Raw genomic sequence first — 24,273 nt, 5'->3', positions numbered from 1 at the left:
AGCGAAAAATAAAAACCCCTACAGCACCTGGTATTCCCAGGCAGTCTCCCAACCCAGTACTAATCAAGCCTCACCCTGCTTAGCTTCCGAGATCTGACGGGATCGGGAGCTTTCAAGGTAGTATGGCCGTAGGTGGAGGTTGCTGTCTCATGATATCCTCTCATTCTTAAATCCATGAGCCTATATCTTGCTCCATGCATACACAGAGACTGAGAAAATGACAGGTGCACTCAAATGTACTATAGACGGAATTCTTGATGTCAGAATTCTATTTTGGAAGGTTGCATTGTGTTGAACTTTCAGAGGAAAAAACGATAGATTTCTTTGCCACTGCGGGAAAAAAGTAGCAAGAAATGAAACATTTTCATTTGCTGCGAGGAATGCCATGTATATTTTCATTAGGGAAGCGAAAAATAAAAACCCCTACAGCACCTGGTATTCCCAGGCAGTCTCCCAACCCAGTACTAATCAAGCCTCACCCTGCTTAGCTTCCGAGATCTGACGGGATCGGGCGCTGTCAAGGTAGTATGGCCGTAGGTGGAGATTGCTGTCTCATGATATCCTCTCATTCTTAAATCCATGAGCCTATATCTTGCTCCATGCATACACAGAGACTGAGAAAATGACAGGTGCACTCAAATGTACTATAGACGGAATTCTTGATGTCAGAATTCTATTTTGGAAGGTTGCATTGTGTTGAACTTTCAGAGGAAAAAACGATAGATTTCTTTGCCACTGCGGGAAAAAAGTAGCAAGAAATGAAACATTTTCATTTGCTGCGAGGAATGCCATGTATATTTTCATTAGGGAAGCGAAAAATAAAAACCCCTACAGCACCTGGTATTCCCAGGCAGTCTCCCAACCCAGTACTAATCAAGCCTCACCCTGCTTAGCTTCCGAGATCTGACGGGATCGGGCGCTGTCAAGGTAGTATGGCCGTAGGTGGAGATTGCTGTCTCATGATATCCTCTCATTCTTAAATCCATGAGCCTATATCTTGCTCCATGCATACACAGAGACTGAGAAAATGACAGGTGCACTCAAATGTACTATAGACGGAATTCTTGATGTCAGAATTCTATTTTGGAAGGTTGCATTGTGTTGAACTTTCAGAGGAAAAAACGATAGATTTCTTTGCCACTGCGGGAAAAAAGTAGTAAAAAATTTCAGAGGTGCCTATATTCAACCTCCTCCTGTTTGGATTTGAACTCACTATCTCTTCCAAGTATCAGCTTGAACACTGCACACCCCAACTCTGTGAGCCACAAGCTCACCATATAACATGCTGAGTGTTCTGAGGCCTGTATGATATATTTCTAAATGACATGGGAGGCATAAGTGTATTATTGTGACCGTTAAAAAAATACGTTCTTGAAGAATTACCTTAAATGGAGAAATTAAATCAGAGACTGAGAAAATGACAGGTGCACTCAAATATACTATAGACGGAATTCTTGATGTCAGAATTCTATTTTGGAAGGTTGCATTGTGTTGAACTTTCAGAGGAAAAAACAATATATTTCTTTGCCACTCCGGGAAAAAAGTAGCAAGAAATGAAACATTTTCATTTGCTGCGAGGAATGCCATGTATATTTTCATTAGGGAAGCGAAAAATAAAAACCCCTACAGCACCTGGTATTCCCAGGCAGTCTCCCAACCCAGTACTAATCAAGCCTCACCCTGCTTAGCTTCCGAGATCTGACGGGATCGGGAGCTTTCAAGGTAGTATGGCCGTAGGTGGAGGTTGCTGTCTCATGATATCCTCTCATTCTTAAATCCATGAGCCTATATCTTGCTCCATGCATACACAGAGACTGAGAAAATGACAGGTGCACTCAAATGTACTATAGACGGAATTCTTGATGTCAGAATTCTATTTTGGAAGGTTGCATTGTGTTGAACTTTCAGAGGAAAAAACGATAGATTTCTTTGCCACTGCGGGAAAAAAGTAGCAAGAAATGAAACATTTTCATTTGCTGCGAGGAATGCCATGTATATTTTCATTAGGGAAGCGAAAAATAAAAACCCCTACAGCACCTGGTATTCCCAGGCAGTCTCCCAACCCAGTACTAATCAAGCCTCACCCTGCTTAGCTTCCGAGATCTGACGGGATCGGGCGCTGTCAAGGTAGTATGGCCGTAGGTGGAGATTGCTGTCTCATGATATCCTCTCATTCTTAAATCCATGAGCCTATATCTTGCTCCATGCATACACAGAGACTGAGAAAATGACAGGTGCACTCAAATGTACTATAGACGGAATTCTTGATGTCAGAATTCTATTTTGGAAGGTTGCATTGTGTTGAACTTTCAGAGGAAAAAACGATAGATTTCTTTGCCACTGCGGGAAAAAAGTAGCAAGAAATGAAACATTTTCATTTGCTGCGAGGAATGCCATGTATATTTTCATTAGGGAAGCGAAAAATAAAAACCCCTACAGCACCTGGTATTCCCAGGCAGTCTCCCAACCCAGTACTAATCAAGCCTCACCCTGCTTAGCTTCCGAGATCTGACGGGATCGGGCGCTGTCAAGGTAGTATGGCCGTAGGTGGAGATTGCTGTCTCATGATATCCTCTCATTCTTAAATCCATGAGCCTATATCTTGCTCCATGCATACACAGAGACTGAGAAAATGACAGGTGCACTCAAATGTACTATAGACGGAATTCTTGATGTCAGAATTCTATTTTGGAAGGTTGCATTGTGTTGAACTTTCAGAGGAAAAAACGATAGATTTCTTTGCCACTGCGGGAAAAAAGTAGTAAAAAATTTCAGAGGTGCCTATATTCAACCTCCTCCTGTTTGGATTTGAACTCACTATCTCTTCCAAGTATCAGCTTGAACACTGCACACCCCAACTCTGTGAGCCACAAGCTCACCATATAACATGCTGAGTGTTCTGAGGCCTGTATGATATATTTCTAAATGACATGGGAGGCATAAGTGTATTATTGTGACCGTTAAAAAAATACGTTCTTGAAGAATTACCTTAAATGGAGAAATTAAATCAGAGACTGAGAAAATGACAGGTGCACTCAAATATACTATAGACGGAATTCTTGATGTCAGAATTCTATTTTGGAAGGTTGCATTGTGTTGAACTTTCAGAGGAAAAAACAATATATTTCTTTGCCACTCCGGGAAAAAAGTAGCAAGAAATGAAACATTTTCATTTGCTGCGAGGAATGCCATGTATATTTTCATTAGGGAAGCGAAAAATAAAAACCCCTACAGCACCTGGTATTCCCAGGCAGTCTCCCAACCCAGTACTAATCAAGCCTCACCCTGCTTAGCTTCCGAGATCTGACGGGATCGGGAGCTTTCAAGGTAGTATGGCCGTAGGTGGAGGTTGCTGTCTCATGATATCCTCTCATTCTTAAATCCATGAGCCTATATCTTGCTCCATGCATACACAGAGACTGAGAAAATGACAGGTGCACTCAAATGTACTATAGACGGAATTCTTGATGTCAGAATTCTATTTTGGAAGGTTGCATTGTGTTGAACTTTCAGAGGAAAAAACGATAGATTTCTTTGCCACTGCGGGAAAAAAGTAGCAAGAAATGAAACATTTTCATTTGCTGCGAGGAATGCCATGTATATTTTCATTAGGGAAGCGAAAAATAAAAACCCCTACAGCACCTGGTATTCCCAGGCAGTCTCCCAACCCAGTACTAATCAAGCCTCACCCTGCTTAGCTTCCGAGATCTGACGGGATCGGGCGCTGTCAAGGTAGTATGGCCGTAGGTGGAGATTGCTGTCTCATGATATCCTCTCATTCTTAAATCCATGAGCCTATATCTTGCTCCATGCATACACAGAGACTGAGAAAATGACAGGTGCACTCAAATGTACTATAGACGGAATTCTTGATGTCAGAATTCTATTTTGGAAGGTTGCATTGTGTTGAACTTTCAGAGGAAAAAACAATATATTTCTTTGCCACTCCGGGAAAAAAGTAGCAAGAAATGAAACATTTTCATTTGCTGCGAGGAATGCCATGTATATTTTCATTAGGGAAGCGAAAAATAAAAACCCCTACAGCACCTGGTATTCCCAGGCAGTCTCCCAACCCAGTACTAATCAAGCCTCACCCTGCTTAGCTTCCGAGATCTGACGGGATCGGGAGCTTTCAAGGTAGTATGGCCGTAGGTGGAGGTTGCTGTCTCATGATATCCTCTCATTCTTAAATCCATGAGCCTATATCTTGCTCCATGCATACACAGAGACTGAGAAAATGACAGGTGCACTCAAATGTACTATAGACGGAATTCTTGATGTCAGAATTCTATTTTGGAAGGTTGCATTGTGTTGAACTTTCAGAGGAAAAAACGATAGATTTCTTTGCCACTGCGGGAAAAAAGTAGCAAGAAATGAAACATTTTCATTTGCTGCGAGGAATGCCATGTATATTTTCATTAGGGAAGCGAAAAATAAAAACCCCTACAGCACCTGGTATTCCCAGGCAGTCTCCCAACCCAGTACTAATCAAGCCTCACCCTGCTTAGCTTCCGAGATCTGACGGGATCGGGCGCTGTCAAGGTAGTATGGCCGTAGGTGGAGATTGCTGTCTCATGATATCCTCTCATTCTTAAATCCATGAGCCTATATCTTGCTCCATGCATACACAGAGACTGAGAAAATGACAGGTGCACTCAAATGTACTATAGACGGAATTCTTGATGTCAGAATTCTATTTTGGAAGGTTGCATTGTGTTGAACTTTCAGAGGAAAAAACGATAGATTTCTTTGCCACTGCGGGAAAAAAGTAGCAAGAAATGAAACATTTTCATTTGCTGCGAGGAATGCCATGTATATTTTCATTAGGGAAGCGAAAAATAAAAACCCCTACAGCACCTGGTATTCCCAGGCAGTCTCCCAACCCAGTACTAATCAAGCCTCACCCTGCTTAGCTTCCGAGATCTGACGGGATCGGGCGCTGTCAAGGTAGTATGGCCGTAGGTGGAGATTGCTGTCTCATGATATCCTCTCATTCTTAAATCCATGAGCCTATATCTTGCTCCATGCATACACAGAGACTGAGAAAATGACAGGTGCACTCAAATGTACTATAGACGGAATTCTTGATGTCAGAATTCTATTTTGGAAGGTTGCATTGTGTTGAACTTTCAGAGGAAAAAACGATAGATTTCTTTGCCACTGCGGGAAAAAAGTAGTAAAAAATTTCAGAGGTGCCTATATTCAACCTCCTCCTGTTTGGATTTGAACTCACTATCTCTTCCAAGTATCAGCTTGAACACTGCACACCCCAACTCTGTGAGCCACAAGCTCACCATATAACATGCTGAGTGTTCTGAGGCCTGTATGATATATTTCTAAATGACATGGGAGGCATAAGTGTATTATTGTGACCGTTAAAAAAATACGTTCTTGAAGAATTACCTTAAATGGAGAAATTAAATCAGAGACTGAGAAAATGACAGGTGCACTCAAATATACTATAGACGGAATTCTTGATGTCAGAATTCTATTTTGGAAGGTTGCATTGTGTTGAACTTTCAGAGGAAAAAACAATATATTTCTTTGCCACTCCGGGAAAAAAGTAGCAAGAAATGAAACATTTTCATTTGCTGCGAGGAATGCCATGTATATTTTCATTAGGGAAGCGAAAAATAAAAACCCCTACAGCACCTGGTATTCCCAGGCAGTCTCCCAACCCAGTACTAATCAAGCCTCACCCTGCTTAGCTTCCGAGATCTGACGGGATCGGGAGCTTTCAAGGTAGTATGGCCGTAGGTGGAGGTTGCTGTCTCATGATATCCTCTCATTCTTAAATCCATGAGCCTATATCTTGCTCCATGCATACACAGAGACTGAGAAAATGACAGGTGCACTCAAATGTACTATAGACGGAATTCTTGATGTCAGAATTCTATTTTGGAAGGTTGCATTGTGTTGAACTTTCAGAGGAAAAAACGATAGATTTCTTTGCCACTGCGGGAAAAAAGTAGCAAGAAATGAAACATTTTCATTTGCTGCGAGGAATGCCATGTATATTTTCATTAGGGAAGCGAAAAATAAAAACCCCTACAGCACCTGGTATTCCCAGGCAGTCTCCCAACCCAGTACTAATCAAGCCTCACCCTGCTTAGCTTCCGAGATCTGACGGGATCGGGCGCTGTCAAGGTAGTATGGCCGTAGGTGGAGATTGCTGTCTCATGATATCCTCTCATTCTTAAATCCATGAGCCTATATCTTGCTCCATGCATACACAGAGACTGAGAAAATGACAGGTGCACTCAAATGTACTATAGACGGAATTCTTGATGTCAGAATTCTATTTTGGAAGGTTGCATTGTGTTGAACTTTCAGAGGAAAAAACGATAGATTTCTTTGCCACTGCGGGAAAAAAGTAGTAAAAAATTTCAGAGGTGCCTATATTCAACCTCCTCCTGTTTGGATTTGAACTCACTATCTCTTCCAAGTATCAGCTTGAACACTGCACACCCCAACTCTGTGAGCCACAAGCTCACCATATAACATGCTGTGTGTTCTGAGGCCTGTATGATATATTTCTAAATGACATGGGAGGCATAAGTGTATTATTGTGACCGTTAAAAAAATACGTTCTTGAAGAATTACCTTAAATGGAGAAATTAAATCAGAGACTGAGAAAATGACAGGTGCACTCAAATATACTATAGACGGAATTCTTGATGTCAGAATTCTATTTTGGAAGGTTGCATTGTGTTGAACTTTCAGAGGAAAAAACAATATATTTCTTTGCCACTCCGGGAAAAAAGTAGCAAGAAATGAAACATTTTCATTTGCTGCGAGGAATGCCATGTATATTTTCATTAGGGAAGCGAAAAATAAAAACCCCTACAGCACCTGGTATTCCCAGGCAGTCTCCCAACCCAGTACTAATCAAGCCTCACCCTGCTTAGCTTCCGAGATCTGACGGGATCGGGAGCTTTCAAGGTAGTATGGCCGTAGGTGGAGGTTGCTGTCTCATGATATCCTCTCATTCTTAAATCCATGAGCCTATATCTTGCTCCATGCATACACAGAGACTGAGAAAATGACAGGTGCACTCAAATGTACTATAGACGGAATTCTTGATGTCAGAATTCTATTTTGGAAGGTTGCATTGTGTTGAACTTTCAGAGGAAAAAACGATAGATTTCTTTGCCACTGCGGGAAAAAAGTAGCAAGAAATGAAACATTTTCATTTGCTGCGAGGAATGCCATGTATATTTTCATTAGGGAAGCGAAAAATAAAAACCCCTACAGCACCTGGTATTCCCAGGCAGTCTCCCAACCCAGTACTAATCAAGCCTCACCCTGCTTAGCTTCCGAGATCTGACGGGATCGGGCGCTGTCAAGGTAGTATGGCCGTAGGTGGAGATTGCTGTCTCATGATATCCTCTCATTCTTAAATCCATGAGCCTATATCTTGCTCCATGCATACACAGAGACTGAGAAAATGACAGGTGCACTCAAATGTACTATAGACGGAATTCTTGATGTCAGAATTCTATTTTGGAAGGTTGCATTGTGTTGAACTTTCAGAGGAAAAAACGATAGATTTCTTTGCCACTGCGGGAAAAAAGTAGCAAGAAATGAAACATTTTCATTTGCTGCGAGGAATGCCATGTATATTTTCATTAGGGAAGCGAAAAATAAAAACCCCTACAGCACCTGGTATTCCCAGGCAGTCTCCCAACCCAGTACTAATCAAGCCTCACCCTGCTTAGCTTCCGAGATCTGACGGGATCGGGCGCTGTCAAGGTAGTATGGCCGTAGGTGGAGATTGCTGTCTCATGATATCCTCTCATTCTTAAATCCATGAGCCTATATCTTGCTCCATGCATACACAGAGACTGAGAAAATGACAGGTGCACTCAAATGTACTATAGACGGAATTCTTGATGTCAGAATTCTATTTTGGAAGGTTGCATTGTGTTGAACTTTCAGAGGAAAAAACGATAGATTTCTTTGCCACTGCGGGAAAAAAGTAGTAAAAAATTTCAGAGGTGCCTATATTCAACCTCCTCCTGTTTGGATTTGAACTCACTATCTCTTCCAAGTATCAGCTTGAACACTGCACACCCCAACTCTGTGAGCCACAAGCTCACCATATAACATGCTGAGTGTTCTGAGGCCTGTATGATATATTTCTAAATGACATGGGAGGCATAAGTGTATTATTGTGACCGTTAAAAAAATACGTTCTTGAAGAATTACCTTAAATGGAGAAATTAAATCAGAGACTGAGAAAATGACAGGTGCACTCAAATATACTATAGACGGAATTCTTGATGTCAGAATTCTATTTTGGAAGGTTGCATTGTGTTGAACTTTCAGAGGAAAAAACAATATATTTCTTTGCCACTCCGGGAAAAAAGTAGCAAGAAATGAAACATTTTCATTTGCTGCGAGGAATGCCATGTATATTTTCATTAGGGAAGCGAAAAATAAAAACCCCTACAGCACCTGGTATTCCCAGGCAGTCTCCCAACCCAGTACTAATCAAGCCTCACCCTGCTTAGCTTCCGAGATCTGACGGGATCGGGAGCTTTCAAGGTAGTATGGCCGTAGGTGGAGGTTGCTGTCTCATGATATCCTCTCATTCTTAAATCCATGAGCCTATATCTTGCTCCATGCATACACAGAGACTGAGAAAATGACAGGTGCACTCAAATGTACTATAGACGGAATTCTTGATGTCAGAATTCTATTTTGGAAGGTTGCATTGTGTTGAACTTTCAGAGGAAAAAACGATAGATTTCTTTGCCACTGCGGGAAAAAAGTAGCAAGAAATGAAACATTTTCATTTGCTGCGAGGAATGCCATGTATATTTTCATTAGGGAAGCGAAAAATAAAAACCCCTACAGCACCTGGTATTCCCAGGCAGTCTCCCAACCCAGTACTAATCAAGCCTCACCCTGCTTAGCTTCCGAGATCTGACGGGATCGGGCGCTGTCAAGGTAGTATGGCCGTAGGTGGAGATTGCTGTCTCATGATATCCTCTCATTCTTAAATCCATGAGCCTATATCTTGCTCCATGCATACACAGAGACTGAGAAAATGACAGGTGCACTCAAATGTACTATAGACGGAATTCTTGATGTCAGAATTCTATTTTGGAAGGTTGCATTGTGTTGAACTTTCAGAGGAAAAAACGATAGATTTCTTTGCCACTGCGGGAAAAAAGTAGCAAGAAATGAAACATTTTCATTTGCTGCGAGGAATGCCATGTATATTTTCATTAGGGAAGCGAAAAATAAAAACCCCTACAGCACCTGGTATTCCCAGGCAGTCTCCCAACCCAGTACTAATCAAGCCTCACCCTGCTTAGCTTCCGAGATCTGACGGGATCGGGCGCTGTCAAGGTAGTATGGCCGTAGGTGGAGATTGCTGTCTCATGATATCCTCTCATTCTTAAATCCATGAGCCTATATCTTGCTCCATGCATACACAGAGACTGAGAAAATGACAGGTGCACTCAAATGTACTATAGACGGAATTCTTGATGTCAGAATTCTATTTTGGAAGGTTGCATTGTGTTGAACTTTCAGAGGAAAAAACGATAGATTTCTTTGCCACTGCGGGAAAAAAGTAGCAAGAAATGAAACATTTTCATTTGCTGCGAGGAATGCCATGTATATTTTCATTAGGGAAGCGAAAAATAAAAACCCCTACAGCACCTGGTATTCCCAGGCAGTCTCCCAACCCAGTACTAATCAAGCCTCACCCTGCTTAGCTTCCGAGATCTGACGGGATCGGGCGCTGTCAAGGTAGTATGGCCGTAGGTGGAGATTGCTGTCTCATGATATCCTCTCATTCTTAAATCCATGAGCCTATATCTTGCTCCATGCATACACAGAGACTGAGAAAATGACAGGTGCACTCAAATGTACTATAGACGGAATTCTTGATGTCAGAATTCTATTTTGGAAGGTTGCATTGTGTTGAACTTTCAGAGGAAAAAACGATAGATTTCTTTGCCACTGCGGGAAAAAAGTAGTAAAAAATTTCAGAGGTGCCTATATTCAACCTCCTCCTGTTTGGATTTGAACTCACTATCTCTTCCAAGTATCAGCTTGAACACTGCACACCCCAACTCTGTGAGCCACAAGCTCACCATATAACATGCTGAGTGTTCTGAGGCCTGTATGATATATTTCTAAATGACATGGGAGGCATAAGTGTATTATTGTGACCGTTAAAAAAATACGTTCTTGAAGAATTACCTTAAATGGAGAAATTAAATCAGAGACTGAGAAAATGACAGGTGCACTCAAATATACTATAGACGGAATTCTTGATGTCAGAATTCTATTTTGGAAGGTTGCATTGTGTTGAACTTTCAGAGGAAAAAACAATATATTTCTTTGCCACTCCGGGAAAAAAGTAGCAAGAAATGAAACATTTTCATTTGCTGCGAGGAATGCCATGTATATTTTCATTAGGGAAGCGAAAAATAAAAACCCCTACAGCACCTGGTATTCCCAGGCAGTCTCCCAACCCAGTACTAATCAAGCCTCACCCTGCTTAGCTTCCGAGATCTGACGGGATCGGGAGCTTTCAAGGTAGTATGGCCGTAGGTGGAGGTTGCTGTCTCATGATATCCTCTCATTCTTAAATCCATGAGCCTATATCTTGCTCCATGCATACACAGAGACTGAGAAAATGACAGGTGCACTCAAATGTACTATAGACGGAATTCTTGATGTCAGAATTCTATTTTGGAAGGTTGCATTGTGTTGAACTTTCAGAGGAAAAAACGATAGATTTCTTTGCCACTGCGGGAAAAAAGTAGCAAGAAATGAAACATTTTCATTTGCTGCGAGGAATGCCATGTATATTTTCATTAGGGAAGCGAAAAATAAAAACCCCTACAGCACCTGGTATTCCCAGGCAGTCTCCCAACCCAGTACTAATCAAGCCTCACCCTGCTTAGCTTCCGAGATCTGACGGGATCGGGCGCTGTCAAGGTAGTATGGCCGTAGGTGGAGATTGCTGTCTCATGATATCCTCTCATTCTTAAATCCATGAGCCTATATCTTGCTCCATGCATACACAGAGACTGAGAAAATGACAGGTGCACTCAAATGTACTATAGACGGAATTCTTGATGTCAGAATTCTATTTTGGAAGGTTGCATTGTGTTGAACTTTCAGAGGAAAAAACGATAGATTTCTTTGCCACTGCGGGAAAAAAGTAGCAAGAAATGAAACATTTTCATTTGCTGCGAGGAATGCCATGTATATTTTCATTAGGGAAGCGAAAAATAAAAACCCCTACAGCACCTGGTATTCCCAGGCAGTCTCCCAACCCAGTACTAATCAAGCCTCACCCTGCTTAGCTTCCGAGATCTGACGGGATCGGGCGCTGTCAAGGTAGTATGGCCGTAGGTGGAGATTGCTGTCTCATGATATCCTCTCATTCTTAAATCCATGAGCCTATATCTTGCTCCATGCATACACAGAGACTGAGAAAATGACAGGTGCACTCAAATGTACTATAGACGGAATTCTTGATGTCAGAATTCTATTTTGGAAGGTTGCATTGTGTTGAACTTTCAGAGGAAAAAACGATAGATTTCTTTGCCACTGCGGGAAAAAAGTAGTAAAAAATTTCAGAGGTGCCTATATTCAACCTCCTCCTGTTTGGATTTGAACTCACTATCTCTTCCAAGTATCAGCTTGAACACTGCACACCCCAACTCTGTGAGCCACAAGCTCACCATATAACATGCTGAGTGTTCTGAGGCCTGTATGATATATTTCTAAATGACATGGGAGGCATAAGTGTATTATTGTGACCGTTAAAAAAATACGTTCTTGAAGAATTACCTTAAATGGAGAAATTAAATCAGAGACTGAGAAAATGACAGGTGCACTCAAATATACTATAGACGGAATTCTTGATGTCAGAATTCTATTTTGGAAGGTTGCATTGTGTTGAACTTTCAGAGGAAAAAACAATATATTTCTTTGCCACTCCGGGAAAAAAGTAGCAAGAAATGAAACATTTTCATTTGCTGCGAGGAATGCCATGTATATTTTCATTAGGGAAGCGAAAAATAAAAACCCCTACAGCACCTGGTATTCCCAGGCAGTCTCCCAACCCAGTACTAATCAAGCCTCACCCTGCTTAGCTTCCGAGATCTGACGGGATCGGGAGCTTTCAAGGTAGTATGGCCGTAGGTGGAGGTTGCTGTCTCATGATATCCTCTCATTCTTAAATCCATGAGCCTATATCTTGCTCCATGCATACACAGAGACTGAGAAAATGACAGGTGCACTCAAATGTACTATAGACGGAATTCTTGATGTCAGAATTCTATTTTGGAAGGTTGCATTGTGTTGAACTTTCAGAGGAAAAAACGATAGATTTCTTTGCCACTGCGGGAAAAAAGTAGCAAGAAATGAAACATTTTCATTTGCTGCGAGGAATGCCATGTATATTTTCATTAGGGAAGCGAAAAATAAAAACCCCTACAGCACCTGGTATTCCCAGGCAGTCTCCCAACCCAGTACTAATCAAGCCTCACCCTGCTTAGCTTCCGAGATCTGACGGGATCGGGCGCTGTCAAGGTAGTATGGCCGTAGGTGGAGATTGCTGTCTCATGATATCCTCTCATTCTTAAATCCATGAGCCTATATCTTGCTCCATGCATACACAGAGACTGAGAAAATGACAGGTGCACTCAAATGTACTATAGACGGAATTCTTGATGTCAGAATTCTATTTTGGAAGGTTGCATTGTGTTGAACTTTCAGAGGAAAAAACAATATATTTCTTTGCCACTCCGGGAAAAAAGTAGCAAGAAATGAAACATTTTCATTTGCTGCGAGGAATGCCATGTATATTTTCATTAGGGAAGCGAAAAATAAAAACCCCTACAGCACCTGGTATTCCCAGGCAGTCTCCCAACCCAGTACTAATCAAGCCTCACCCTGCTTAGCTTCCGAGATCTGACGGGATCGGGAGCTTTCAAGGTAGTATGGCCGTAGGTGGAGGTTGCTGTCTCATGATATCCTCTCATTCTTAAATCCATGAGCCTATATCTTGCTCCATGCATACACAGAGACTGAGAAAATGACAGGTGCACTCAAATGTACTATAGACGGAATTCTTGATGTCAGAATTCTATTTTGGAAGGTTGCATTGTGTTGAACTTTCAGAGGAAAAAACGATAGATTTCTTTGCCACTGCGGGAAAAAAGTAGCAAGAAATGAAACATTTTCATTTGCTGCGAGGAATGCCATGTATATTTTCATTAGGGAAGCGAAAAATAAAAACCCCTACAGCACCTGGTATTCCCAGGCAGTCTCCCAACCCAGTACTAATCAAGCCTCACCCTGCTTAGCTTCCGAGATCTGACGGGATCGGGCGCTGTCAAGGTAGTATGGCCGTAGGTGGAGATTGCTGTCTCATGATATCCTCTCATTCTTAAATCCATGAGCCTATATCTTGCTCCATGCATACACAGAGACTGAGAAAATGACAGGTGCACTCAAATGTACTATAGACGGAATTCTTGATGTCAGAATTCTATTTTGGAAGGTTGCATTGTGTTGAACTTTCAGAGGAAAAAACGATAGATTTCTTTGCCACTGCGGGAAAAAAGTAGCAAGAAATGAAACATTTTCATTTGCTGCGAGGAATGCCATGTATATTTTCATTAGGGAAGCGAAAAATAAAAACCCCTACAGCACCTGGTATTCCCAGGCAGTCTCCCAACCCAGTACTAATCAAGCCTCACCCTGCTTAGCTTCCGAGATCTGACGGGATCGGGCGCTGTCAAGGTAGTATGGCCGTAGGTGGAGATTGCTGTCTCATGATATCCTCTCATTCTTAAATCCATGAGCCTATATCTTGCTCCATGCATACACAGAGACTGAGAAAATGACAGGTGCACTCAAATGTACTATAGACGGAATTCTTGATGTCAGAATTCTATTTTGGAAGGTTGCATTGTGTTGAACTTTCAGAGGAAAAAACGATAGATTTCTTTGCCACTGCGGGAAAAAAGTAGTAAAAAATTTCAGAGGTGCCTATATTCAACCTCCTCCTGTTTGGATTTGAACTCACTATCTCTTCCAAGTATCAGCTTGAACACTGCACACCCCAACTCTGTGAGCCACAAGCTCACCATATAACATGCTGAGTGTTCTGAGGCCTGTATGATATATTTCTAAATGACATGGGAGGCATAAGTGTATTATTGTGACCGTTAAAAAAATACGTTCTTGAAGAATTACCTTAAATGGAGAAATTAAATCAGAGACTGAGAAAATGACAGGTGCACTCAAATATACTATAGACGGAATTCTTGATGTCAGAATTCTATTTTGGAAGGTTGCATTGTGTTGAACTTTCAGAGGAAAAAACAATATATTTCTTTGCCACTCCGGGAAAAAAGTAGCAAGAAATGAAACATTTTCATTTGCTGCGAGGAATGCCATGTATATTTTCATTAGGGAAGCGAAAAATAAAAACCCCTACAGCACCTGGTATTCCCAGGCAGTCTCCCAACCCAGTACTAATCAAGCCTCACCCTGCTTAGCTTCCGAGATCTGACGGGATCGGGAGCTTTCAAGGTAGTATGGCCGTAGGTGGAGGTTGCTGTCTCATGATATCCTCTCATTCTTAAATCCATGAGCCTATATCTTGCTCCATGCATACACAGAGACTGAGAAAATGACAGGTGCACTCAAATGTACTATAGACGGAATTCTTGATGTCAGAATTCTATTTTGGAAGGTTGCATTGTGTTGAACTTTCAGAGGAAAAAACGATAGATTTCTTTGCCACTGCGGGAAAAAAGTAGCAAGAAATGAAACATTTTCATTTGCTGCGAGGAATGCCATGTATATTTTCATTAGGGAAGCGAAAAATAAAAACCCCTACAGCACCTGGTATTCCCAGGCAGTCTCCCAACCCAGTACTAATCAAGCCTCACCCTGCTTAGCTTCCGAGATCTGACGGGATCGGGCGCTGTCAAGGTAGTATGGCCGTAGGTGGAGATTGCTGTCTCATGATATCCTCTCATTCTTAAATCCATGAGCCTATATCTTGCTCCATGCATACACAGAGACTGAGAAAATGACAGGTGCACTCAAATGTACTATAGACGGAATTCTTGATGTCAGAATTCTATTTTGGAAGGTTGCATTGTGTTGAACTTTCAGAGGAAAAAACGATAGATTTCTTTGCCACTGCGGGAAAAAAGTAGTAAAAAATTTCAGAGGTGCCTATATTCAACCTCCTCCTGTTTGGATTTGAACTCACTATCTCTTCCAAGTATCAGCTTGAACACTGCACACCCCAACTCTGTGAGCCACAAGCTCACCATATAACATGCTGTGTGTTCTGAGGCCTGTATGATATATTTCTAAATGACATGGGAGGCATAAGTGTATTATTGTGACCGTTAAAAAAATACGTTCTTGAAGAATTACCTTAAATGGAGAAATTAAATCAGAGACTGAGAAAATGACAGGTGCACTCAAATATACTATAGACGGAATTCTTGATGTCAGAATTCTATTTTGGAAGGTTGCATTGTGTTGAACTTTCAGAGGAAAAAACAATATATTTCTTTGCCACTCCGGGAAAAAAGTAGCAAGAAATGAAACATTTTCATTTGCTGCGAGGAATGCCATGTATATTTTCATTAGGGAAGCGAAAAATAAAAACCCCTACAGCACCTGGTATTCCCAGGCAGTCTCCCAACCCAGTACTAATCAAGCCTCACCCTGCTTAGCTTCCGAGATCTGACGGGATCGGGAGCTTTCAAGGTAGTATGGCCGTAGGTGGAGGTTGCTGTCTCATGATATCCTCTCATTCTTAAATCCATGAGCCTATATCTTGCTCCATGCATACACAGAGACTGAGAAAATGACAGGTGCACTCAAATGTACTATAGACGGAATTCTTGATGTCAGAATTCTATTTTGGAAGGTTGCATTGTGTTGAACTTTCAGAGGAAAAAACGATAGATTTCTTTGCCACTGCGGGAAAAAAGTAGCAAGAAATGAAACATTTTCATTTGCTGCGAGGAATGCCATGTATATTTTCATTAGGGAAGCGAAAAATAAAAACCCCTACAGCACCTGGTATTCCCAGGCAGTCTCCCAACCCAGTACTAATCAAGCCTCACCCTGCTTAGCTTCCGAGATCTGACGGGATCGGGCGCTGTCAAGGTAGTATGGCCGTAGGTGGAGATTGCTGTCTCATGATATCCTCTCATTCTTAAATCCATGAGCCTATATCTTGCTCCATGCATACACAGAGACTGAGAAAATGACAGGTGCACTCAAATGTACTATAGACGGAATTCTTGATGTCAGAATTCTATTTTGGAAGGTTGCATTGTGTTGAACTTTCAGAGGAAAAAACGATAGATTTCTTTGCCACTGCGGGAAAAAAGTAGCAAGAAATGAAACATTTTCATTTGCTGCGAGGAATGCCATGTATATTTTCATTAGGGAAGCGAAAAATAAAAACCCCTACAGCACCTGGTATTCCCAGGCAGTCTCCCAACCCAGTACTAATCAAGCCTCACCCTGCTTAGCTTCCGAGATCTGACGGGATCGGGCGCTGTCAAGGTAGTATGGCCGTAGGTGGAGATTGCTGTCTCATGATATCCTCTCATTCTTAAATCCATGAGCCTATATCTTGCTCCATGCATACACAGAGACTGAGAAAATGACAGGTGCACTCAAATGTACTATAGACGGAATTCTTGATGTCAGAATTCTATTTTGGAAGGTTGCATTGTGTTGAACTTTCAGAGGAAAAAACGATAGATTTCTTTGCCACTGCGGGAAAAAAGTAGTAAAAAATTTCAGAGGTGCCTATATTCAACCTCCTCCTGTTTGGATTTGAACTCACTATCTCTTCCAAGTATCAGCTTGAACACTGCACACCCCAACTCTGTGAGCCACAAGCTCACCATATAACATGCTGAGTGTTCTGAGGCCTGTATGATATATTTCTAAATGACATGGGAGGCATAAGTGTATTATTGTGACCGTTAAAAAAATACGTTCTTGAAGAATTACCTTAAATGGAGAAATTAAATCAGAGACTGAGAAAATGACAGGTGCACTCAAATATACTATAGACGGAATTCTTGATGTCAGAATTCTATTTTGGAAGGTTGCATTGTGTTGAACTTTCAGAGGAAAAAACAATATATTTCTTTGCCACTCCGGGAAAAAAGTAGCAAGAAATGAAACATTTTCATTTGCTGCGAGGAATGCCATGTATATTTTCATTAGGGAAGCGAAAAATAAAAACCCCTACAGCACCTGGTATTCCCAGGCAGTCTCCCAACCCAGTACTAATCAAGCCTCACCCTGCTTAGCTTCCGAGATCTGACGGGATCGGGAGCTTTCAAGGTAGTATGGCCGTAGGTGGAGGTTGCTGTCTCATGATATCCTCTCATTCTTAAATCCATGAGCCTATATCTTGCTCCATGCATACACAGAGACTGAGAAAATGACAGGTGCACTCAAATGTACTATAGACGGAATTCTTGATGTCAGAATTCTATTTTGGAAGGTTGCATTGTGTTGAACTTTCAGAGGAAAAAACGATAGATTTCTTTGCCACTGCGGGAAAAAAGTAGCAAGAAATGAAACATTTTCATTTGCTGCGAGGAATGCCATGTATATTTTCATTAGGGAAGCGAAAAATAAAAACCCCTACAGCACCTGGTATTCCCAGGCAGTCTCCCAACCCAGTACTAATCAAGCCTCACCCTGCTTAGCTTCCGAGATCTGACGGGATCGGGCGCTGTCAAGGTAGTATGGCCGTAGGTGGAGATTGCTGTCTCATGATATCCTCTCATTCTTAAATCCATGAGCCTATATCTTGCTCCATGCATACACAGAGACTGAGAAAATGACAGGTGCACTCAAATGTACTATAGACGGAATTCTTGATGTCAGAATTCTATTTTGGAAGGTTGCATTGTGTTGAACTTTCAGAGGAAAAAACGATAGATTTCTTTGCCACTGCGGGAAAAAAGTAGCAAGAAATGAAACATTTTCATTTGCTGCGAGGAATGCCATGTATATTTTCATTAGGGAAGCGAAAAATAAAAACCCCTACAGCACCTGGTATTCCCAGGCAGTCTCCCAACCCAGTACTAATCAAGCCTCACCCTGCTTAGCTTCCGAGATCTGACGGGATCGGGCGCTGTCAAGGTAGTATGGCCGTAGGTGGAGATTGCTGTCTCATGATATCCTCTCATTCTTAAATCCATGAGCCTATATCTTGCTCCATGCATACACAGAGACTGAGAAAATGACAGGTGCACTCAAATGTACTATAGACGGAATTCTTGATGTCAGAATTCTATTTTGGAAGGTTGCATTGTGTTGAACTTTCAGAGGAAAAAACGATAGATTTCTTTGCCACTGCGGGAAAAAAGTAGTAAAAAATTTCAGAGGTGCCTATATTCAACCTCCTCCTGTTTGGATTTGAACTCACTATCTCTTCCAAGTATCAGCTTGAACACTGCACACCCCAACTCTGTGAGCCACAAGCTCACCATATAACATGCTGAGTGTTCTGAGGCCTGTATGATATATTTCTAAATGACATGGGAGGCATAAGTGTATTATTGTGACCGTTAAAAAAATACGTTCTTGAAGAATTACCTTAAATGGAGAAATTAAATCAGAGACTGAGAAAATGACAGGTGCACTCAAATATACTATAGACGGAATTCTTGATGTCAGAATTCTATTTTGGAAGGTTGCATTGTGTTGAACTTTCAGAGGAAAAAACAATATATTTCTTTGCCACTCCGGGAAAAAAGTAGCAAGAAATGAAACATTTTCATTTGCTGCGAGGAATGCCATGTATATTTTCATTAGGGAAGCGAAAAATAAAAACCCCTACAGCACCTGGTATTCCCAGGCAGTCTCCCAACCCAGTACTAATCAAGCCTCACCCTGCTTAGCTTCCGAGATCTGACGGGATCGGGAGCTTTCAAGGTAGTATGGCCGTAGGTGGAGGTTGCTGTCTCATGATATCCTCTCATTCTTAAATCCATGAGCCTATATCTTGCTCCATGCATACACAGAGACTGAGAAAATGACAGGTGCACTCAAATGTACTATAGACGGAATTCTTGATGTCAGAATTCTATTTTGGAAGGTTGCATTGTGTTGAACTTTCAGAGGAAAAAACGATAGATTTCTTTGCCACTGCGGGAAAAAAGTAGCAAGAAATGAAACATTTTCATTTGCTGCGAGGAATGCCATGTATATTTTCATTAGGGAAGCGAAAAATAAAAACCCCTACAGCACCTGGTATTCCCAGGCAGTCTCCCAACCCAGTACTAATCAAGCCTCACCCTGCTTAGCTTCCGAGATCTGACGGGATCGGGCGCTGTCAAGGTAGTATGGCCGTAGGTGGAGATTGCTGTCTCATGATATCCTCTCATTCTTAAATCCATGAGCCTATATCTTGCTCCATGCATACACAGAGACTGAGAAAATGACAGGTGCACTCAAATGTACTATAGACGGAATTCTTGATGTCAGAATTCTATTTTGGAAGGTTGCATTGTGTTGAACTTTCAGAGGAAAAAACGATAGATTTCTTTGCCACTGCGGGAAAAAAGTAGTAAAAAATTTCAGAGGTGCCTATATTCAACCTCCTCCTGTTTGGATTTGAACTCACTATCTCTTCCAAGTATCAGCTTGAACACTGCACACCCCAACTCTGTGAGCCACAAGCTCACCATATAACATGCTGAGTGTTCTGAGGCCTGTATGATATATTTCTAAATGACATGGGAGGCATAAGTGTATTATTGTGACCGTTAAAAAAATACGTTCTTGAAGAATTACCTTAAATGGAGAAATTAAATCAGAGACTGAGAAAATGACAGGTGCACTCAAATATACTATAGACGGAATTCTTGATGTCAGAATTCTATTTTGGAAGGTTGCATTGTGTTGAACTTTCAGAGGAAAAAACAATATATTTCTTTGCCACTCCGGGAAAAAAGTAGCAAGAAATGAAACATTTTCATTTGCTGCGAGGAATGCCATGTATATTTTCATTAGGGAAGCGAAAAATAAAAACCCCTACAGCACCTGGTATTCCCAGGCAGTCTCCCAACCCAGTACTAATCAAGCCTCACCCTGCTTAGCTTCCGAGATCTGACGGGATCGGGAGCTTTCAAGGTAGTATGGCCGTAGGTGGAGGTTGCTGTCTCATGATATCCTCTCATTCTTAAATCCATGAGCCTATATCTTGCTCCATGCATACACAGAGACTGAGAAAATGACAGGTGCACTCAAATGTACTATAGACGGAATTCTTGATGTCAGAATTCTATTTTGGAAGGTTGCATTGTGTTGAACTTTCAGAGGAAAAAACGATAGATTTCTTTGCCACTGCGGGAAAAAAGTAGCAAGAAATGAAACATTTTCATTTGCTGCGAGGAATGCCATGTATATTTTCATTAGGGAAGCGAAAAATAAAAACCCCTACAGCACCTGGTATTCCCAGGCAGTCTCCCAACCCAGTACTAATCAAGCCTCACCCTGCTTAGCTTCCGAGATCTGACGGGATCGGGCGCTGTCAAGGTAGTATGGCCGTAGGTGGAGATTGCTGTCTCATGATATCCTCTCATTCTTAAATCCATGAGCCTATATCTTGCTCCATGCATACACAGAGACTGAGAAAATGACAGGTGCACTCAAATGTACTATAGACGGAATTCTTGATGTCAGAATTCTATTTTGGAAGGTTGCATTGTGTTGAACTTTCAGAGGAAAAAACGATAGATTTCTTTGCCACTGCGGGAAAAAAGTAGCAAGAAATGAAACATTTTCATTTGCTGCGAGGAATGCCATGTATATTTTCATTAGGGAAGCGAAAAATAAAAACCCCTACAGCACCTGGTATTCCCAGGCAGTCTCCCAACCCAGTACTAATCAAGCCTCACCCTGCTTAGCTTCCGAGATCTGACGGGATCGGGCGCTGTCAAGGTAGTATGGCCGTAGGTGGAGATTGCTGTCTCATGATATCCTCTCATTCTTAAATCCATGAGCCTATATCTTGCTCCATGCATACACAGAGACTGAGAAAATGACAGGTGCACTCAAATGTACTATAGACGGAATTCTTGATGTCAGAATTCTATTTTGGAAGGTTGCATTGTGTTGAACTTTCAGAGGAAAAAACGATAGATTTCTTTGCCACTGCGGGAAAAAAGTAGTAAAAAATTTCAGAGGTGCCTATATTCAACCTCCTCCTGTTTGGATTTGAACTCACTATCTCTTCCAAGTATCAGCTTGAACACTGCACACCCCAACTCTGTGAGCCACAAGCTCACCATATAACATGCTGAGTGTTCTGAGGCCTGTATGATATATTTCTAAATGACATGGGAGGCATAAGTGTATTATTGTGACCGTTAAAAAAATACGTTCTTGAAGAATTACCTTAAATGGAGAAATTAAATCAGAGACTGAGAAAATGACAGGTGCACTCAAATATACTATAGACGGAATTCTTGATGTCAGAATTCTATTTTGGAAGGTTGCATTGTGTTGAACTTTCAGAGGAAAAAACAATATATTTCTTTGCCACTCCGGGAAAAAAGTAGCAAGAAATGAAACATTTTCATTTGCTGCGAGGAATGCCATGTATATTTTCATTAGGGAAGCGAAAAATAAAAACCCCTACAGCACCTGGTATTCCCAGGCAGTCTCCCAACCCAGTACTAATCAAGCCTCACCCTGCTTAGCTTCCGAGATCTGACGGGATCGGGAGCTTTCAAGGTAGTATGGCCGTAGGTGGAGGTTGCTGTCTCATGATATCCTCTCATTCTTAAATCCATGAGCCTATATCTTGCTCCATGCATACACAGAGACTGAGAAAATGACAGGTGCACTCAAATGTACTATAGACGGAATTCTTGATGTCAGAATTCTATTTTGGAAGGTTGCATTGTGTTGAACTTTCAGAGGAAAAAACGATAGATTTCTTTGCCACTGCGGGAAAAAAGTAGCAAGAAATGAAACATTTTCATTTGCTGCGAGGAATGCCATGTATATTTTCATTAGGGAAGCGAAAAATAAAAACCCCTACAGCACCTGGTATTCCCAGGCAGTCTCCCAACCCAGTACTAATCAAGCCTCACCCTGCTTAGCTTCCGAGATCTGACGGGATCGGGCGCTGTCAAGGTAGTATGGCCGTAGGTGGAGATTGCTGTCTCATGATATCCTCTCATTCTTAAATCCATGAGCCTATATCTTGCTCCATGCATACACAGAGACTGAGAAAATGACAGGTGCACTCAAATGTACTATAGACGGAATTCTTGATGTCAGAATTCTATTTTGGAAGGTTGCATTGTGTTGAACTTTCAGAGGAAAAAACAATATATTTCTTTGCCACTCCGGGAAAAAAGTAGCAAGAAATGAAACATTTTCATTTGCTGCGAGGAATGCCATGTATATTTTCATTAGGGAAGCGAAAAATAAAAACCCCTACAGCACCTGGTATTCCCAGGCAGTCTCCCAACCCAGTACTAATCAAGCCTCACCCTGCTTAGCTTCCGAGATCTGACGGGATCGGGAGCTTTCAAGGTAGTATGGCCGTAGGTGGAGGTTGCTGTCTCATGATATCCTCTCATTCTTAAATCCATGAGCCTATATCTTGCTCCATGCATACACAGAGACTGAGAAAATGACAGGTGCACTCAAATGTACTATAGACGGAATTCTTGATGTCAGAATTCTATTTTGGAAGGTTGCATTGTGTTGAACTTTCAGAGGAAAAAACGATAGATTTCTTTGCCACTGCGGGAAAAAAGTAGCAAGAAATGAAACATTTTCATTTGCTGCGAGGAATGCCATGTATATTTTCATTAGGGAAGCGAAAAATAAAAACCCCTACAGCACCTGGTATTCCCAGGCAGTCTCCCAACCCAGTACTAATCAAGCCTCACCCTGCTTAGCTTCCGAGATCTGACGGGATCGGGCGCTGTCAAGGTAGTATGGCCGTAGGTGGAGATTGCTGTCTCATGATATCCTCTCATTCTTAAATCCATGAGCCTATATCTTGCTCCATGCATACACAGAGACTGAGAAAATGACAGGTGCACTCAAATGTACTATAGACGGAATTCTTGATGTCAGAATTCTATTTTGGAAGGTTGCATTGTGTTGAACTTTCAGAGGAAAAAACGATAGATTTCTTTGCCACTGCGGGAAAAAAGTAGCAAGAAATGAAACATTTTCATTTGCTGCGAGGAATGCCATGTATATTTTCATTAGGGAAGCGAAAAATAAAAACCCCTACAGCACCTGGTATTCCCAGGCAGTCTCCCAACCCAGTACTAATCAAGCCTCACCCTGCTTAGCTTCCGAGATCTGACGGGATCGGGCGCTGTCAAGGTAGTATGGCCGTAGGTGGAGATTGCTGTCTCATGATATCCTCTCATTCTTAAATCCATGAGCCTATATCTTGCTCCATGCATACACAGAGACTGAGAAAATGACAGGTGCACTCAAATGTACTATAGACGGAATTCTTGATGTCAGAATTCTATTTTGGAAGGTTGCATTGTGTTGAACTTTCAGAGGAAAAAACGATAGATTTCTTTGCCACTGCGGGAAAAAAGTAGTAAAAAATTTCAGAGGTGCCTATATTCAACCTCCTCCTGTTTGGATTTGAACTCACTATCTCTTCCAAGTATCAGCTTGAACACTGCACACCCCAACTCTGTGAGCCACAAGCTCACCATATAACATGCTGAGTGTTCTGAGGCCTGTATGATATATTTCTAAATGACATGGGAGGCATAAGTGTATTATTGTGACCGTTAAAAAAATACGTTCTTGAAGAATTACCTTAAATGGAGAAATTAAATCAGAGACTGAGAAAATGACAGGTGCACTCAAATATACTATAGACGGAATTCTTGATGTCAGAATTCTATTTTGGAAGGTTGCATTGTGTTGAACTTTCAGAGGAAAAAACAATATATTTCTTTGCCACTCCGGGAAAAAAGTAGCAAGAAATGAAACATTTTCATTTGCTGCGAGGAATGCCATGTATATTTTCATTAGGGAAGCGAAAAATAAAAACCCCTACAGCACCTGGTATTCCCAGGCAGTCTCCCAACCCAGTACTAATCAAGCCTCACCCTGCTTAGCTTCCGAGATCTGACGGGATCGGGAGCTTTCAAGGTAGTATGGCCGTAGGTGGAGGTTGCTGTCTCATGATATCCTCTCATTCTTAAATCCATGAGCCTA

At 41.6% G+C, this 24,273-nt stretch overlaps 47 non-coding genes across 47 annotated transcripts; all 47 read right to left on the bottom strand.

The window, feature by feature from the left end:
* Positions 1–15: 15 nt before the first annotated feature.
* On the bottom strand, positions 16–134 carry LOC142479610 (5S ribosomal RNA). Its single transcript, XR_012794296.1, has one exon. It is a non-coding gene; the product is annotated as a 5S ribosomal RNA (ribosomal RNA).
* Positions 135–420: 286 nt separating this feature from the next.
* LOC142478672 (5S ribosomal RNA) lies at positions 421–539 on the bottom strand. Its single transcript, XR_012793405.1, has one exon. It is a non-coding gene; the product is annotated as a 5S ribosomal RNA (ribosomal RNA).
* A 286-nt stretch (positions 540–825) lies between these two features.
* Positions 826–944, bottom strand: LOC142478671 (5S ribosomal RNA). Its single transcript, XR_012793404.1, has one exon. It is a non-coding gene; the product is annotated as a 5S ribosomal RNA (ribosomal RNA).
* Positions 945–1,620: 676 nt separating this feature from the next.
* Positions 1,621–1,739, bottom strand: LOC142479609 (5S ribosomal RNA). The gene has a single exon (XR_012794295.1). It is a non-coding gene; the product is annotated as a 5S ribosomal RNA (ribosomal RNA).
* A 286-nt stretch (positions 1,740–2,025) lies between these two features.
* LOC142478670 (5S ribosomal RNA) lies at positions 2,026–2,144 on the bottom strand. The gene has a single exon (XR_012793403.1). It is a non-coding gene; the product is annotated as a 5S ribosomal RNA (ribosomal RNA).
* Positions 2,145–2,430: 286 nt separating this feature from the next.
* LOC142478669 (5S ribosomal RNA) lies at positions 2,431–2,549 on the bottom strand. Its single transcript, XR_012793402.1, has one exon. It is a non-coding gene; the product is annotated as a 5S ribosomal RNA (ribosomal RNA).
* Positions 2,550–3,225: 676 nt separating this feature from the next.
* On the bottom strand, positions 3,226–3,344 carry LOC142479608 (5S ribosomal RNA). Its single transcript, XR_012794294.1, has one exon. It is a non-coding gene; the product is annotated as a 5S ribosomal RNA (ribosomal RNA).
* Positions 3,345–3,630: 286 nt separating this feature from the next.
* On the bottom strand, positions 3,631–3,749 carry LOC142478668 (5S ribosomal RNA). Its single transcript, XR_012793401.1, has one exon. It is a non-coding gene; the product is annotated as a 5S ribosomal RNA (ribosomal RNA).
* A 286-nt stretch (positions 3,750–4,035) lies between these two features.
* LOC142479607 (5S ribosomal RNA) lies at positions 4,036–4,154 on the bottom strand. The gene has a single exon (XR_012794293.1). It is a non-coding gene; the product is annotated as a 5S ribosomal RNA (ribosomal RNA).
* Positions 4,155–4,440: 286 nt separating this feature from the next.
* Positions 4,441–4,559, bottom strand: LOC142478665 (5S ribosomal RNA). The gene has a single exon (XR_012793399.1). It is a non-coding gene; the product is annotated as a 5S ribosomal RNA (ribosomal RNA).
* A 286-nt stretch (positions 4,560–4,845) lies between these two features.
* Positions 4,846–4,964, bottom strand: LOC142478664 (5S ribosomal RNA). The gene has a single exon (XR_012793398.1). It is a non-coding gene; the product is annotated as a 5S ribosomal RNA (ribosomal RNA).
* A 676-nt stretch (positions 4,965–5,640) lies between these two features.
* On the bottom strand, positions 5,641–5,759 carry LOC142479606 (5S ribosomal RNA). Its single transcript, XR_012794292.1, has one exon. It is a non-coding gene; the product is annotated as a 5S ribosomal RNA (ribosomal RNA).
* Positions 5,760–6,045: 286 nt separating this feature from the next.
* On the bottom strand, positions 6,046–6,164 carry LOC142478663 (5S ribosomal RNA). Its single transcript, XR_012793397.1, has one exon. It is a non-coding gene; the product is annotated as a 5S ribosomal RNA (ribosomal RNA).
* A 676-nt stretch (positions 6,165–6,840) lies between these two features.
* Positions 6,841–6,959, bottom strand: LOC142479605 (5S ribosomal RNA). Its single transcript, XR_012794291.1, has one exon. It is a non-coding gene; the product is annotated as a 5S ribosomal RNA (ribosomal RNA).
* A 286-nt stretch (positions 6,960–7,245) lies between these two features.
* On the bottom strand, positions 7,246–7,364 carry LOC142478662 (5S ribosomal RNA). Its single transcript, XR_012793396.1, has one exon. It is a non-coding gene; the product is annotated as a 5S ribosomal RNA (ribosomal RNA).
* Positions 7,365–7,650: 286 nt separating this feature from the next.
* On the bottom strand, positions 7,651–7,769 carry LOC142478661 (5S ribosomal RNA). The gene has a single exon (XR_012793395.1). It is a non-coding gene; the product is annotated as a 5S ribosomal RNA (ribosomal RNA).
* Positions 7,770–8,445: 676 nt separating this feature from the next.
* LOC142479603 (5S ribosomal RNA) lies at positions 8,446–8,564 on the bottom strand. The gene has a single exon (XR_012794289.1). It is a non-coding gene; the product is annotated as a 5S ribosomal RNA (ribosomal RNA).
* Positions 8,565–8,850: 286 nt separating this feature from the next.
* LOC142478660 (5S ribosomal RNA) lies at positions 8,851–8,969 on the bottom strand. The gene has a single exon (XR_012793393.1). It is a non-coding gene; the product is annotated as a 5S ribosomal RNA (ribosomal RNA).
* Positions 8,970–9,255: 286 nt separating this feature from the next.
* On the bottom strand, positions 9,256–9,374 carry LOC142478659 (5S ribosomal RNA). The gene has a single exon (XR_012793392.1). It is a non-coding gene; the product is annotated as a 5S ribosomal RNA (ribosomal RNA).
* A 286-nt stretch (positions 9,375–9,660) lies between these two features.
* On the bottom strand, positions 9,661–9,779 carry LOC142478658 (5S ribosomal RNA). Its single transcript, XR_012793391.1, has one exon. It is a non-coding gene; the product is annotated as a 5S ribosomal RNA (ribosomal RNA).
* Positions 9,780–10,455: 676 nt separating this feature from the next.
* Positions 10,456–10,574, bottom strand: LOC142479602 (5S ribosomal RNA). The gene has a single exon (XR_012794288.1). It is a non-coding gene; the product is annotated as a 5S ribosomal RNA (ribosomal RNA).
* Positions 10,575–10,860: 286 nt separating this feature from the next.
* Positions 10,861–10,979, bottom strand: LOC142478657 (5S ribosomal RNA). Its single transcript, XR_012793390.1, has one exon. It is a non-coding gene; the product is annotated as a 5S ribosomal RNA (ribosomal RNA).
* Positions 10,980–11,265: 286 nt separating this feature from the next.
* Positions 11,266–11,384, bottom strand: LOC142478655 (5S ribosomal RNA). The gene has a single exon (XR_012793389.1). It is a non-coding gene; the product is annotated as a 5S ribosomal RNA (ribosomal RNA).
* A 676-nt stretch (positions 11,385–12,060) lies between these two features.
* LOC142479601 (5S ribosomal RNA) lies at positions 12,061–12,179 on the bottom strand. Its single transcript, XR_012794287.1, has one exon. It is a non-coding gene; the product is annotated as a 5S ribosomal RNA (ribosomal RNA).
* A 286-nt stretch (positions 12,180–12,465) lies between these two features.
* Positions 12,466–12,584, bottom strand: LOC142478653 (5S ribosomal RNA). The gene has a single exon (XR_012793387.1). It is a non-coding gene; the product is annotated as a 5S ribosomal RNA (ribosomal RNA).
* A 286-nt stretch (positions 12,585–12,870) lies between these two features.
* LOC142479600 (5S ribosomal RNA) lies at positions 12,871–12,989 on the bottom strand. Its single transcript, XR_012794286.1, has one exon. It is a non-coding gene; the product is annotated as a 5S ribosomal RNA (ribosomal RNA).
* Positions 12,990–13,275: 286 nt separating this feature from the next.
* Positions 13,276–13,394, bottom strand: LOC142478652 (5S ribosomal RNA). Its single transcript, XR_012793386.1, has one exon. It is a non-coding gene; the product is annotated as a 5S ribosomal RNA (ribosomal RNA).
* A 286-nt stretch (positions 13,395–13,680) lies between these two features.
* On the bottom strand, positions 13,681–13,799 carry LOC142478651 (5S ribosomal RNA). The gene has a single exon (XR_012793385.1). It is a non-coding gene; the product is annotated as a 5S ribosomal RNA (ribosomal RNA).
* Positions 13,800–14,475: 676 nt separating this feature from the next.
* LOC142479599 (5S ribosomal RNA) lies at positions 14,476–14,594 on the bottom strand. Its single transcript, XR_012794285.1, has one exon. It is a non-coding gene; the product is annotated as a 5S ribosomal RNA (ribosomal RNA).
* Positions 14,595–14,880: 286 nt separating this feature from the next.
* On the bottom strand, positions 14,881–14,999 carry LOC142478650 (5S ribosomal RNA). Its single transcript, XR_012793384.1, has one exon. It is a non-coding gene; the product is annotated as a 5S ribosomal RNA (ribosomal RNA).
* Positions 15,000–15,675: 676 nt separating this feature from the next.
* LOC142479598 (5S ribosomal RNA) lies at positions 15,676–15,794 on the bottom strand. The gene has a single exon (XR_012794284.1). It is a non-coding gene; the product is annotated as a 5S ribosomal RNA (ribosomal RNA).
* A 286-nt stretch (positions 15,795–16,080) lies between these two features.
* LOC142478649 (5S ribosomal RNA) lies at positions 16,081–16,199 on the bottom strand. The gene has a single exon (XR_012793383.1). It is a non-coding gene; the product is annotated as a 5S ribosomal RNA (ribosomal RNA).
* Positions 16,200–16,485: 286 nt separating this feature from the next.
* Positions 16,486–16,604, bottom strand: LOC142478648 (5S ribosomal RNA). Its single transcript, XR_012793382.1, has one exon. It is a non-coding gene; the product is annotated as a 5S ribosomal RNA (ribosomal RNA).
* A 676-nt stretch (positions 16,605–17,280) lies between these two features.
* LOC142479597 (5S ribosomal RNA) lies at positions 17,281–17,399 on the bottom strand. The gene has a single exon (XR_012794283.1). It is a non-coding gene; the product is annotated as a 5S ribosomal RNA (ribosomal RNA).
* Positions 17,400–17,685: 286 nt separating this feature from the next.
* On the bottom strand, positions 17,686–17,804 carry LOC142478647 (5S ribosomal RNA). Its single transcript, XR_012793381.1, has one exon. It is a non-coding gene; the product is annotated as a 5S ribosomal RNA (ribosomal RNA).
* A 286-nt stretch (positions 17,805–18,090) lies between these two features.
* LOC142478646 (5S ribosomal RNA) lies at positions 18,091–18,209 on the bottom strand. Its single transcript, XR_012793380.1, has one exon. It is a non-coding gene; the product is annotated as a 5S ribosomal RNA (ribosomal RNA).
* A 676-nt stretch (positions 18,210–18,885) lies between these two features.
* On the bottom strand, positions 18,886–19,004 carry LOC142479596 (5S ribosomal RNA). The gene has a single exon (XR_012794282.1). It is a non-coding gene; the product is annotated as a 5S ribosomal RNA (ribosomal RNA).
* Positions 19,005–19,290: 286 nt separating this feature from the next.
* Positions 19,291–19,409, bottom strand: LOC142478645 (5S ribosomal RNA). The gene has a single exon (XR_012793379.1). It is a non-coding gene; the product is annotated as a 5S ribosomal RNA (ribosomal RNA).
* Positions 19,410–20,085: 676 nt separating this feature from the next.
* On the bottom strand, positions 20,086–20,204 carry LOC142479595 (5S ribosomal RNA). The gene has a single exon (XR_012794281.1). It is a non-coding gene; the product is annotated as a 5S ribosomal RNA (ribosomal RNA).
* Positions 20,205–20,490: 286 nt separating this feature from the next.
* On the bottom strand, positions 20,491–20,609 carry LOC142478644 (5S ribosomal RNA). Its single transcript, XR_012793378.1, has one exon. It is a non-coding gene; the product is annotated as a 5S ribosomal RNA (ribosomal RNA).
* Positions 20,610–20,895: 286 nt separating this feature from the next.
* LOC142478642 (5S ribosomal RNA) lies at positions 20,896–21,014 on the bottom strand. The gene has a single exon (XR_012793376.1). It is a non-coding gene; the product is annotated as a 5S ribosomal RNA (ribosomal RNA).
* A 676-nt stretch (positions 21,015–21,690) lies between these two features.
* On the bottom strand, positions 21,691–21,809 carry LOC142479594 (5S ribosomal RNA). The gene has a single exon (XR_012794280.1). It is a non-coding gene; the product is annotated as a 5S ribosomal RNA (ribosomal RNA).
* Positions 21,810–22,095: 286 nt separating this feature from the next.
* LOC142478641 (5S ribosomal RNA) lies at positions 22,096–22,214 on the bottom strand. Its single transcript, XR_012793375.1, has one exon. It is a non-coding gene; the product is annotated as a 5S ribosomal RNA (ribosomal RNA).
* A 286-nt stretch (positions 22,215–22,500) lies between these two features.
* Positions 22,501–22,619, bottom strand: LOC142479592 (5S ribosomal RNA). Its single transcript, XR_012794278.1, has one exon. It is a non-coding gene; the product is annotated as a 5S ribosomal RNA (ribosomal RNA).
* A 286-nt stretch (positions 22,620–22,905) lies between these two features.
* On the bottom strand, positions 22,906–23,024 carry LOC142478640 (5S ribosomal RNA). The gene has a single exon (XR_012793374.1). It is a non-coding gene; the product is annotated as a 5S ribosomal RNA (ribosomal RNA).
* Positions 23,025–23,310: 286 nt separating this feature from the next.
* LOC142478639 (5S ribosomal RNA) lies at positions 23,311–23,429 on the bottom strand. Its single transcript, XR_012793373.1, has one exon. It is a non-coding gene; the product is annotated as a 5S ribosomal RNA (ribosomal RNA).
* Positions 23,430–24,105: 676 nt separating this feature from the next.
* Positions 24,106–24,224, bottom strand: LOC142479591 (5S ribosomal RNA). Its single transcript, XR_012794277.1, has one exon. It is a non-coding gene; the product is annotated as a 5S ribosomal RNA (ribosomal RNA).
* Between the last annotated feature and the right edge of the window lie 49 nt (positions 24,225–24,273).

Source organism: Ascaphus truei, unplaced genomic scaffold, assembly GCF_040206685.1.
Source record: "Ascaphus truei isolate aAscTru1 unplaced genomic scaffold, aAscTru1.hap1 HAP1_SCAFFOLD_240, whole genome shotgun sequence".
Lineage (NCBI taxonomy): Eukaryota > Metazoa > Chordata > Amphibia > Anura > Ascaphidae > Ascaphus > Ascaphus truei.
The sequence above is the reverse complement of the archived record's forward strand: the minus strand, read 5'-3'. Positions and strand labels throughout refer to the sequence as shown.